This window comes from Coregonus lavaretus (assembly GCF_964263955.1).
Source record: "Coregonus lavaretus genome assembly, contig: HAP1_SCAFFOLD_9842, whole genome shotgun sequence".
Lineage (NCBI taxonomy): Eukaryota > Metazoa > Chordata > Actinopteri > Salmoniformes > Salmonidae > Coregonus > Coregonus lavaretus.
In genome coordinates, this window is record NW_028166748.1 from 1 (window position 1) to 12186 (window position 12186).

The 12186-nt window shown below is 48.0% G+C and overlaps 1 pseudogene across 1 annotated transcript; it reads right to left on the bottom strand.

Annotated features, from left to right (window-relative positions):
* Nucleotides 1–463: 463 nt before the first annotated feature.
* LOC311114357 (E3 ubiquitin/ISG15 ligase TRIM25-like) lies at nt 464–11666 on the bottom strand (annotated as a pseudogene). Its single transcript, XR_014615215.1, has 3 exons — nt 11036–11666; nt 10529–10624; nt 464–580 (listed from the first exon to the last, which is right to left on the bottom strand). The product of XR_014615215.1 is annotated as an E3 ubiquitin/ISG15 ligase TRIM25-like (transcript).
* Nucleotides 11667–12186: the final 520 nt, after the last annotated feature.

Consider the following 12186-nt stretch of genomic DNA (forward strand, 5'->3'; position numbering starts at 1 on the left):
ACTAGTAGGGAACTTTTAATGGTCTAAAGTTGATGTTCTTATTATTTTCAACACACCTGTAGTGGAGATCTTGGTCCATTCTCCTTTAAGGACGTCTTCTAGTTTCTCTCTCAGTTCAGACACAGTCTTACTCACATCTCCAAAGTACTGAAGAGGACGGACAACGATGCTGGGTAAGTCTGAAGATACACTGGTACTGGAGAGAGACTGATAACTCTAGAGAGAGGGAGAGAGAGGGAGAGAGAGAGAGAGAGAGAGGGAGAGAGAGAGAGAGAGAGAGAGAGAGCAGAACCAAATGATTGAGAGTTTTAATTTCATATCACATGTATCAAGGCAGTTGAGTTACCTGGAGGAAATGGATGTGATCCTCTGTGTGTGAGAGCTGCTCCAGCTCAGTGCTTCTCTTCCTCAGCTCAGCTATCTCCTGCTCCAGTTGCTCCAGGAGTCCTTCAGCTTGACTCACTTGAGCCTTCTCTTGGGCTCTGATCAGCTCCTTCACCTCAGAGCGCCTTCTCTCAATGGAGCGGATCAGCTCGGTAAAGATCTTATCACTGTCTTCCACTGCTGCCTGTGCAGAGCGCTGTTAAGAGAGAGAGAGAGAGAGAGAGAGAGAGAGAGAGAGAGAGACTGACTTGTCTTACTTTAATGAGCCATCCTCATTACACGAACACCCCCACCCCTAAAAGCACATTGCGTGCCACCACAACCTCCACACAATCACATTATCCAGTACCCAACACCACAGTACAATACACCATCCAGCACCACATTCCAACCGTCCATCCAACCCCTCCTCTCCAGCCGTACAGACAGCCCCCCTGAGCCCCCATACCTCCTGAAACATCTCCACACTGTTGATCATTTTGTACAACTCAAACTCAACCCTAAGGTGTCAACAGTAATGGCATTACCCTGGCAACACAGAAAAAAACATGATGAACAGTCTGTCATTGCAGAAAACGGACACCCCTCCCCAACTCCCAGGTCAACCCGAGCCAACCAGCTATTGGTGTCCAGGGTTCCATGTAATACCCTCCACTGGACGACCCCTGACCTTTCCAGCACTGGGAGCTTATAGAGCACCCTCCACCTATACCCTGCCATGCTCTCAGCCCCCACAACCCCCTGCCACTGATGCCCCTTCACTCCCACTAAGCTCAGAGTGTTAAAAGTCAGTAAGTCCTCCAGACTCTCCTGCCAGTCCCCAGTCTCTGCTGTCACTTGCAGTGGTGGAAACGGTGGTGGCCCCTCCTCAGGCTGCTCCAGCCCTCAGTACTGCAGCATAGAAATCAGAGACCCCTGCTGTATTGAGTCTCTCCGGCCGCATGATGAAGAGCTGCTGATCCAGCCCCAAACCACCAGCCCTCCTCAACAGAGCACATGCTGGTTCCCTCCAGCCCACCTCCGTACGGTACAGTAGCCTCTGTGCTGCTGAGTCAGAACGCTGCCACCCTGACCAGAAAATGTTTACTAACTTGCGCTGCAGGTCCACAAGCAGACCACCGGGGGCGTTGAGAATGGCCAATTTAAGCCATAGAGAGGATGCCACCAAGTTGTTGATGATCAGCACCGCCCCTCTGTATGCCACTTGGGAGATGAGCCACCTCCACTTCGTCAGCCTCGACACCACCGCTTGTGACACTCCTTCCCAGTTCTTCCTATCCCAACCCTCCGAGCCCAGATACACCCCAAGCATCTTGAGCCACTCACAGCCCCACTGCAACCCCCCTGGAAGCTGCAGAGGTGCCCTGTCCCTCCATGCTCCACATAACAGAGCCTCACTCTTGCCCCAGTTTACCTAAGCAGAAGACGCCCCCTCGTACACCCTCAAACTATTCTCCAGGGCCTGTAGGTTCTGCTCATCCCTAACCAACACAGACGTCATCAGCGTATGTTGACACTGCTATGCCTGTCCCCAACCCTATGCCTGGCTCCCAAACTCCCTGTAGCCTCCTGCGTAGCAGGCCCAGAAAGGGCTCAATAACAAGAGAGTATAGCTGCCCTGACAGAGGGCATCCCTGGTGAATGCCCCTCCCTACCCAGACTGGCCTACTGAGCCCTCCCCCCACCTTGACCATACATGAAGCCCCAGCGTACAGCATTTGAACACAGGCCACAAAATTCTCCCCACAACCAAAACAACACATTGAACAGATATTCATGGTCCACCCTATCAAAGGCTTTCTCCTGATTATGAACAGATTGTCTGTGATTGAGCGTCCTGGTACACAGTACGTTTGGTCCTTGTGTACAATAGAGTCCAGGTGGGACTTCAGTCTGTTAACGAGGACCTTGGTAAAGACCTTATTTTCCACACAGAGCAATGCCACAGGCCTCCAGTTCTTTATGTCGCTCAAATCCTTATTTTGGACAGGAGAGTCAAAGCCTCCCGTCTACAGCTTAGCGACAGCTCCCCCACCCCGACGCACTCACGCAACACACGTTCTGTCCAATAATTCCCCAGAACTTTTTATAATAATCCACAGGCAGACCGTCTGAGAGACAGCAGCTGAGAGTTTGTGAAAGGCCAGGGAAATGTCTATTTGATTTATCTGTGACAGAGAGAGTTTGGAAAGGTCTGTGAGCAGAACCTGAGAAAACCCAGGATAATAATAATATGCCATTTAGCAGACGCTTTTATCCAAAGCGACTTACAGTCATGTACATACATTTTTACATATGGGTGGTCCCGGGGATCGAACCCACTACCCTGGCATTACAAGCGCCATGCTCTACCAGCTGAGCTACAGAGGACCACAGAGTTCTGCCCTCTATAAATCAGAGTACAACTCCACAGCCTCATCTCCTCAAAACAGAAGTTACCCACCAATCAGGCTCCCTAATCTCCCCACAACAGAAGTTACCCACCCATCAGGCTCCCTCATCTCCCCCACAACAGAAGTTACCCACCCATCAGGCTCCCTCATCTCCCCACAACAGAAGTTACCCACCCATCAGGCTCCCTCATCTCCCCACAACAGAAGTTACCCACCCATCAGGCTCCCTCATCTCCCCACAACAGAAGTTACCCACCCATCAGGCTCCCTCATCTCCCCACAACAGAAGTTACCCACCCATCAGGCTCCCTCATCTCCCCACAACAGAAGTTACCCACCCATCAGGCTCCCTCATCTCCCCACAACAGAAGTTACCCACCCATCAGGCTCCCTCATCTCCCCACAACAGAAGTTACCCGCCCATCAGGCTCCCTCATCTCCCCACAACAGAAGTTACCCACCCATCAGGCTCCCTCATCTCCCCACAACAGAAGTTACCCACCCATCAGGCTCCCTCATCTCCCCACAACAGAAGTTACCCACCCATCAGGCTCCCTCATCTCCCCACAACAGAAGTTACCCACCCATCAGGCTCCCTCATCTCCCCACAACAGAAGTTACCCACCCATCAGTCTCCCTCATCTCCCCACAACAGAAGTTACCCACCCATCAGGCTCCCTCATCTCCCCACAACAGAAGTTACCCACCCATCAGGCTCCCTCATCTCCCCACAACAGAAGTTACCCACCCATCAGGCTCCCTCATCTCCCCACAACAGAAGTTACCCACCCATCAGGCTCCCTCATCTCCCCACAACAGAAGTTACCCGCCCATCAGACAAACGTAAAACAAGGGATTTTCTTGGTTTCCCCTCTCTGTTTTTCCAACCCCTCTGGTGTAACAGAGAACTGAGCCCTGTACTATAATATAATATAATATGCCATTTTGCAGACGCTTTTATCCAAAGCGACTTACAGTCATGCGTGCATATATATATATATATTTATTATTTTTGTGTATGGGTGGTCCCGGGGATCGAACCCACTACCCTGGCGTTACAAGCGCCGTGCTCTACCAGCTGAGCTACAGAGGACCAGGTGCAGACACATTTATGAAAGCAAAGACAAGGTCATTATTTGGGCTCTAAACACTAACAACCTACCCTTACACACCTCTTTTGCTACCCCTGCACTAAGATTTCTGCCATGGCATTTAAATGTTTTTGGTTTACATATTCCCCCAGTCTTTGCCGGCGTTCATGTTAAGGAAGTCTAACCGTGAAATCTCCATAAGAGGTGGGAGGGAAATCACCACAATCAGAAACCAGTAGAGAAGCCCATAAAGCCGCCATGCCAGAAAAAATCATCAATTTAAGCAGATTCTGAAGACATGCCCTTAAGAACCCATGACCCATTTTCTCAGCCTATACCGCTTCCTGGGTGAGAGGACACTAAACCCCTCATTCTTCATCACGTGTTGTACTGACCTTACAAACCTTCCAGGATCAATCAAATAAGACTCCAGCAGAACCTTCTTTTTCCCCTTTAGTCTCCATTAGGAACCTAGAAAGTTCTCTCACCGTATATACTGGGACCTTAGCCTGACTGGCTGTCAGCTCTGGATCCAATGAGCCGTCTGAAAACGAGACCGCCTTGTCCTCCTCTCCCGCAGACTCACCTCCCCCCTCTTCCTCCTCCTCCATTGGCACGGTACCGTCCTCCTCCTCCCCAGTCTCTGCCCCCCTGCACTTCCCCCCTGATCAGAGCCTCTTCCCCAATGACAGGCAATATTTCCTGGGATGAGCCCACCAAGCCTTCGCCCACCGGAGTCTCTGTTACTACAGAAACCTGCCTCAGCTCATGTAGCCCAGCTGCAACCCTCCCCACCACCGCTTTCTCCACGGCCTGCGCACCACCACTTGACCCTGCTCTACTCTCCTCCCTCCTGGTACCACCACCACTTGACCCTGCTCTACTCTCCTCCTTCCTGGTACCACCACCACTTGACCCTGCTCTACTCTCCTCCCTCCTGGTAAAACCACCACTTGACCCTGCTCTACTCTCCTCCCTCCTGGTACCACCACCACTTGACCCTGCTCTACTCTCCTCCCTCCTGGTACCACCACCACTTGACCCTGCTCTACTCTCCTCCTTCCTGGTACCACCACCACTTGACCCTGCTCTACTCTCCTCCCTCCTGGTACCACCACCACTTGACCCTGCTCTACTCTCCTCCCTCCTAGTACCACCACCACTTGGCCATTCACTACTCTCCTCCCTCCTGGTACCACCACCACTTGACCCTGCTCTACTCTCCTCCCTCCTGGTACCACCACCACTTGGCCATTCACTACTCTCCTCCTTCCTGGTACCACCACCACTTGACCCTGCTCTACTCTCCTCCCTCCTGGTACCACCACCACTTGGCCATTCACTACTCTCCTCCCTCCTGGTACCACCACCACTTGACCCTGCTCTACTCTCCTCCCTCCTGGTACCACCACCACTTGACCCTGCTCTACTCTCCTCCCTCCTGGTACCACCACCACTTGACCCTGCTCTACTCTCCTCCCTCCTGGTACCACCACCACTTGACCCTGCTCTACTCTCCTCCTTCCTGGTACCACCACCACTTGACCCTGCTCTACTCTCCTCCCTCCTTTACCACCACCACTTGACCCTGCTCTACTCTCCTCCCTCCTGGTACCACCACCACTTGACTCTGCCCTACACTCCTCCCTCCTGGTACCACCACCACTTGACCCTGCTCTACTCTCCTCCCTCCTGGTACCACCACCACTTGGCCCTGCTCTACTCTCCTCCCTCCTGGTACCACCACCACTTGACCCTGCTCTACTCTCCTCCTTCCTGGTACCACCACCACTTGACCCTGCTCTACTCTCCTCCCTCCTGGTACCACCACCACTTGACCCTGCTCTACTCTCCTCCCTCCTGGTACCACCACCACTTGACCCTGCTCTACTCTCCTCCTTCCTGGTACCACCACCACTTGACCCTGCTCTACTCTCCTCCCTCCTGGTACCACCACCACTTGACAACTTTCATGTTTTTAAATTATACTTCATTACTATAATGATTATCAATAAGCCTAAACATTAATTCAGTCACCTCTGGTCGACAAAAACGTATTTTCCTAGTACATTAATTGTCAAATTCATCAACCAGCATCGAGCACTCTGCCTTCTCAGGCAAGCGAGGGGCATGTTGAGGTAAATATGCTAACCGCCAAGGTTGCATTATGTCATTTATTGGTGGGCTGGAAGATGCAGTGTTTTTTCTTTTCTATTCAGAGGCTATTTACTCCCAATATGAGATAATTTTATATAGAAGGTTTTTATAATGCATGTTTACTAGGGTTGAGGTTAGCGCATCTGAGTAGGGATTATTTGGGTTCAATACCTGTCCTACCTATCAATCATATTGCTGCTTGTAGCCTATAACTGATGATCCCCACACTAGAAACACCCAAAACTATCTGTGCTAGCAAACCCTGTGTTCCACCCCTCCCCTGTGTAACCTTGAAGTTTGGTAAGAAACAAACACTTGTCTACGAAAAGAGACATGTTTAACGGATTCCGCTTGGCACCCAGCCGAGAGCACACGGAAACCACTTGCAAATTTACCAAAACTAACCAACTACTTGGGGTCTGTTCGGAAGCAATAAACGGAGGCAGATTAGCCACCACAACTCTTATCGAAAGAGGCGACATCTGCACCAACACACCCCTCACAACAAGACAAACCTTTTTCATTAACCCAACCACCGCCTTGTTCATTCTGGATGCAGAGTCCAGATGTTCCGCTCCAACCTGTTCGCCGACCATGAGCAAAACTTCCTCCACACCTTTCTCCGGAACGCACCCGAAGCGACAGCGTTTCTTCTCCACTCGGTTGAGGCCATCACGCCGCCCTAACAAACTACCCCTACTCCCCCCTCAACTCTAAACGATAAACAGTGGAAACCAATAAACAAACCCTCCACCATCAGAAAATACATTCAGAAAATACGCAAGAACCAAAAGAAAAAAGAATAGTAGCCCTCCTCACGAACCACAAATCTCTCACACAACCAACTTCTTCTTCTATGATATAATGGCGGTCCACAAACCAACGTTAAAGGTGCATGCCGCCACCTACTGTGCTGGAGTGTGTGGTCAATCACGGTTTCCAACATTTCTAAATCCTCCTACCTAACTCAGTACTTCTGAGAAAATAAAGAAGAGCCCTACTAACTTCTAATAGACCCTCCCCCCATCCCTAAAATCCCTTCCAAACCCCCCCAACCCCGTCCAACCTCAATGACCCTACACTTCAATCTTTCCCTCTCTTCAACATACTTACAACAATATAACAACACATGCTCCACCGTTTCATCGACCGTACCCTCCAGACACAAACCATTCACATGCTTGCCAACCAGATGTAATGACGAGTTCAATGTACAATGTCCTAAGCGCAATCTAGTAAACACCACCTCTTCCTTCCTAATCTGACTTTTGAATCTTGGTCCATCGACCTTTCTGTAAAACTGTAAACTATTCATATAAATGCCGGCCCTTGTGCTCAGAGTACCATCTCTTCTGCCACACATCTATCAAAATGTCTCTAATCTTACATTTGGCCTCACCTCTACCCAGTGGAACATTAATATCAATTATATCTAGTTTCAAAGCTCTTTTAGCTAACTGGTCTACAATTTCATTCCCTTCCACACCCGAATGTGCTGGGACCCAGCAGAATCTCACTACTACACCCATTCTCTCAATTCTCCATAATAACATTAATACCTCCAATAGCAGGTCACTCCTATTAGATTTACCAGATGATAAACTATTCAATACAGACAGAGAATCTGAGCATACTATAATTCTAACAGGTTGTACGTCCTCCACCCACTGGAGGGCAACTATTATTACCAACAGTTCAACTGAGTATACTGACAATTCATCTGTTAGTCTTCTACATATCTGCACATCAAATTCAGGAACGTAAATGCCTGCTCCTGTGAGCCCACTATCTGGGTCCTTGGATCCATCTGTGAAAAGCATTAAAAAAGCATGAAAACTTCTACCAATGTAATTGTCAACCAGTTTCACTATATCACTGACTTCTGACCAATCTTTCCTTTTCTCTACCAAGATTAGATCAACAACAGGGTCTGGGAGTAACCATGGAGGAACATCCCCTATCACCACAGAAGGGCCAACCTCCAACTCCCTCAAACCACTCTCATCAGCAAGCTTTCCAACTGTCCAACCAAAACCACTGCCTTGTCTACTAGTATATTCCCAACAGTCATCTAGAACAGTAGCAGTGGGATGCTCAACCTCACAGCCTTTCAACCCAATAAGATAATGACCATTTTTTACGCTGTATATCCAAAGGCATCTCTCCTGCCTCCACCAGTAAGGCACATACAGATGTTGATTTAAATGCACCAATACATATCCTTAAAGCTATATACTCGATTCTGTCCAGGTTCTGAAGCCAAGTCTTTACCTCTGTTCCATAAACTGTACACCAGTAATCAATTGTTGTCCTGATCAGAGCTCTATAAATATCCATCAACAATTGTCTGTCAGCACCCTATTCATAACCAGAGACCAACACAACCAACTACCATGAAAGTTAATGAATGAGAGAGACAGAGACATCGTTACAACACTGTACATAGCCATAATATAACGGTTCTTCTTCTTTGGAGTTTAACAGCGGTTGGCATCCAATATGTTGCATTACCGCCCCCAACTGGACTATAATATAAATCCATTATACTTTGTTATACAAAATGGGAAAAGGGGAAATTATAATAATACAAAAAACACCCTTCCAACTAACCCTACACTCATTAAATACCCACTACACCATTCCACTACTTTGACCCTATCTGCTCCTGCACCATGCCAACGGCCTGGGAGGACAGGAAACCACAACTCAACACACCCTGTAACTCTTCTGAAGTCTAATCTTGTATGCCCAAATAGTTCTCTGCAGCTGCCACCACAACATCTATTTTCTGTGATTTACATTCAATTTCATTCAATTTCTGCTGTACAGTTGATAACCATTGCTATGAACTCTAAGAAGCTAACTTTACTGAAGCATATATCACTCGTTGATCTATCCCTCTGTGCTGGCACAGATCTACTACTCACAGGGATCCTCTCAGGATCTCTCACCCTTGACCCATCCTCCTCTACTTCCTTCACTGCCTCAGCATACGACACCTTCTGCACTACTCTGACTCCAGCCACCTCAACCTGCCTCTCTCGCACCGGACACTTCCGATCCCCAGCAACATGGGCATCCCAACAGTTGACACACACAACTTTATCCACCGAAACTACACAATCCTCTATCCCATGCCCTCCTGCACACTTCCCACATCTTGGATCTCCCTCCTACAAACTGCTGCAACATGACCATAAACGTTGCACCTGAAACAAAGCAGTGGATTCGCCACAAAAGCTCTAACAGGAAACTGATATATCTTACCATGACTTTGTTGAGTAAAGACTCAAACTTCAAAAGGACTGACAGTGACTCCTCTGTTTCACCACGCTCACCACCGGGTCTGTGTTGCACCAAACGGCGGGAATCACAAACACCAGCAGTCTTCAACCTTAATTGCTCCACTTCTACACTTAACGCTATCCCAGAAATCACTCCTTTCAATGGTGCCCTGTTCCTAAGAGCAAAGCAAGAAACAGATCTTTACCCAAGTTGCGTGACACGGAGCGCCCACTCCCTCTGGTCAGAAGAAACACAAACAAATATCCCAAGTCCACTACAGGTTACCTTCACTGATTCAACTGCACCCAACTCCTTTCCCACCCACCCTGAAACCACAAATGGGATCTGCCAAAAGGTATGGATCCACTTTCTCCAACAATGTATCTCCTACTGCACCAGATTCTTCTTTATCATGTCCATTGATGCCAGGCTCTGGTTCCGAGCTCTTCACCACACCTTCTACCTCACTTAACTCTCCCTCATTCATTTCCATTTCACCTCCAGAACTCGGTCTGGCGAATGGCTCACTCTGTTTGCACTTGAGTTATAACATTTGAAATGTCTCTATTCCTTTGAAACTTTTGTGAGTGTAATGTTTACTGTTCATTTCTGATTGTTTATTTCACTTTTGGTTTAGTATCTATTTTACTTGCTGTGGCAATGTAAACATATGTTTCCCATGCCAATAAAGCCCTTTGAATTCAATTGAATTGAGAGAGAGAGAGCTCCATGTTAATGTATAGGGGACAGAGAGAGAGAGAGAGAGAGAGAGCTCCATGTTAATGTATAGGGGACAGAGAGAGAGAGAGAGAGAGAGAGAGAGAGAGAGAGAGAGAGAGAGAGAGAGAGAGGAGAGAGAGAGAGAGAGAGAGAGAGAGAGAGAGAGCTCCATGTTAATGTATAGGGGACATGAGTCGGTCATGGTTACTCATGGTTATGTGATGAGGTGGCCCCGCCTTCGACATCAAAATCAGTGTCGGCCCTCAGCCCAATAGGGAATGTCCTCTTGGTGAAACGGTCAAGATGTTGGTTTCTCTCCTCAGTAGACCTGGGTTCATATCCCGCCGGTTACATTAAGCAGTCTATTCTCTGAAAGGGGTCCAGACAGCCTGTTCCCAACAGTGGGGTCAGTGGGATTGGAGACGGGCCCCTCTCTCTCTCTCTCTGACTGGAGGAGAGAAGTGAAATGGTGTGTCTCCTCTGGTCAACAATACTCACCTTGAGACACTCCACAGCCTGTTGGAGCTCCTTCAGCTCCTTCTCTCTCTCCTGGAATCTCTCCTGGACTTTCTGCTGACTCATCCCCAGCTGCCTCTGTGGAGAATCACTCTTCAATGAGCTATCAAGCTTTATTTGTCCAGTAGATGAATAGTATAGTAATGGGACATAGGGCCCATAGAAGATAGGGATTAAAATGTTGAGGAAGTGTCTGTGTGAAATTATATTATTACGTTGTTATGTGAATGATTATAGTTTTAACAGTGCACAAAACAGGGAGCTGATTGGGTGTTTGATAACGAATGATAATGGTGTTTGACTTTAGAAAATTGTGATACATTTGGAGAATCTGGGTTAGCATATCTATATACTCCAGGTTTGTGTTCATATTTGTTCTGCCGTGGATCGATATCATTTGAATGATCTCATATTCAAACAGCTTAGTTCCTACTGTATCTTTAATTATTTGTTTATCAGACAGTCACCAACAAGTAGTTCTGGTCTTACCTGTTTCTCAGGCCTCTCTGCTGCAGCTGACACTGTATCATGGCCTTTATGTTCATCCATTGTACACAGATAACAGATACACTGCTGATCGGTACGACAGTAAACCTCCAGCAGTTTGTCATGATGAGAGCAGATCTTCTCCTGTAGTTGTGCGGTGGCTTTGACCAGCTTGTGCTTCTTCAAAGGAGGAAATTCATAGTGAGGTTGGAGGTGAGTCTCACAGTAAGAGGCCAGACACACCAGACAGGACATGAGGGCTTTCTGCTTTCTGGTCCCAGTGCAGAAATCACACGCCACATCTCCAGGTCCAGCATAGCACAGAGCAGGAGGGGGAGCAGCCTGGAGTCCTGTCTTCTTCAGTTTCTCCACCAACTCAGCCAACATGTTATTTTTCCTCAGATTAGGCCTTGGAGTGAAGGTCTCTCTGCACTGAGGACAGCTATAGACCCTTTCAGAACATCCTGATCCCAGCAGTCCTCAATACAGCTTCTACAGTAACTGTGTCCACAGGGGATGGTGACCGGCTCCTTCAGTAGATCAAGACAGACAGAACAACAGAACTGGTCCTGGTCCAGCAAAACTCCCTGCTGAGCCATTTGGACAGTTGTTCACTCTCACACAGACAGACGACACAGAGAATCAGATAAGTTTCGTTTCCACAGAAGAGAGTTTGTGGAGGGGAGGGACTTCCTGGTTCTGCCAGAGGGGTGGGGTTAGAGGGAGGGAGGGGTTAGAGGGAGAGTGAGAGAGAGAGAGAGGAGAGAGAGAGAGAGAGAGAGAGAGCGAGAGAGAGAGAGAGAGAGAGAGAGAGAGAGAGAGAGAGAGAGAGAGAGAGAGAGAGAGAGAGAGAGAGAGAGAGAGAGAGAGAGAGAGAACTGTCCACAATGTTAATAGAGACAAAGATTTGTGATTTAGCCAGTAATAAGGCTACTGTAATGGAAAGTGTTACAGGAAATATAAAGGAAGGATTTATACATATCATCTATGATATACTCTATGTAATGATATGTCTATGTCTTCTAGATGGTGTTCTATACTGTATGTAATGATATGTCTATGTCTTCTATATGGTGTTCTATACTGTATGTAATGATATGTCTATGTCTTCTAGATGGTATTCTATACTGTATGTAATGATATGTCTATGTCTT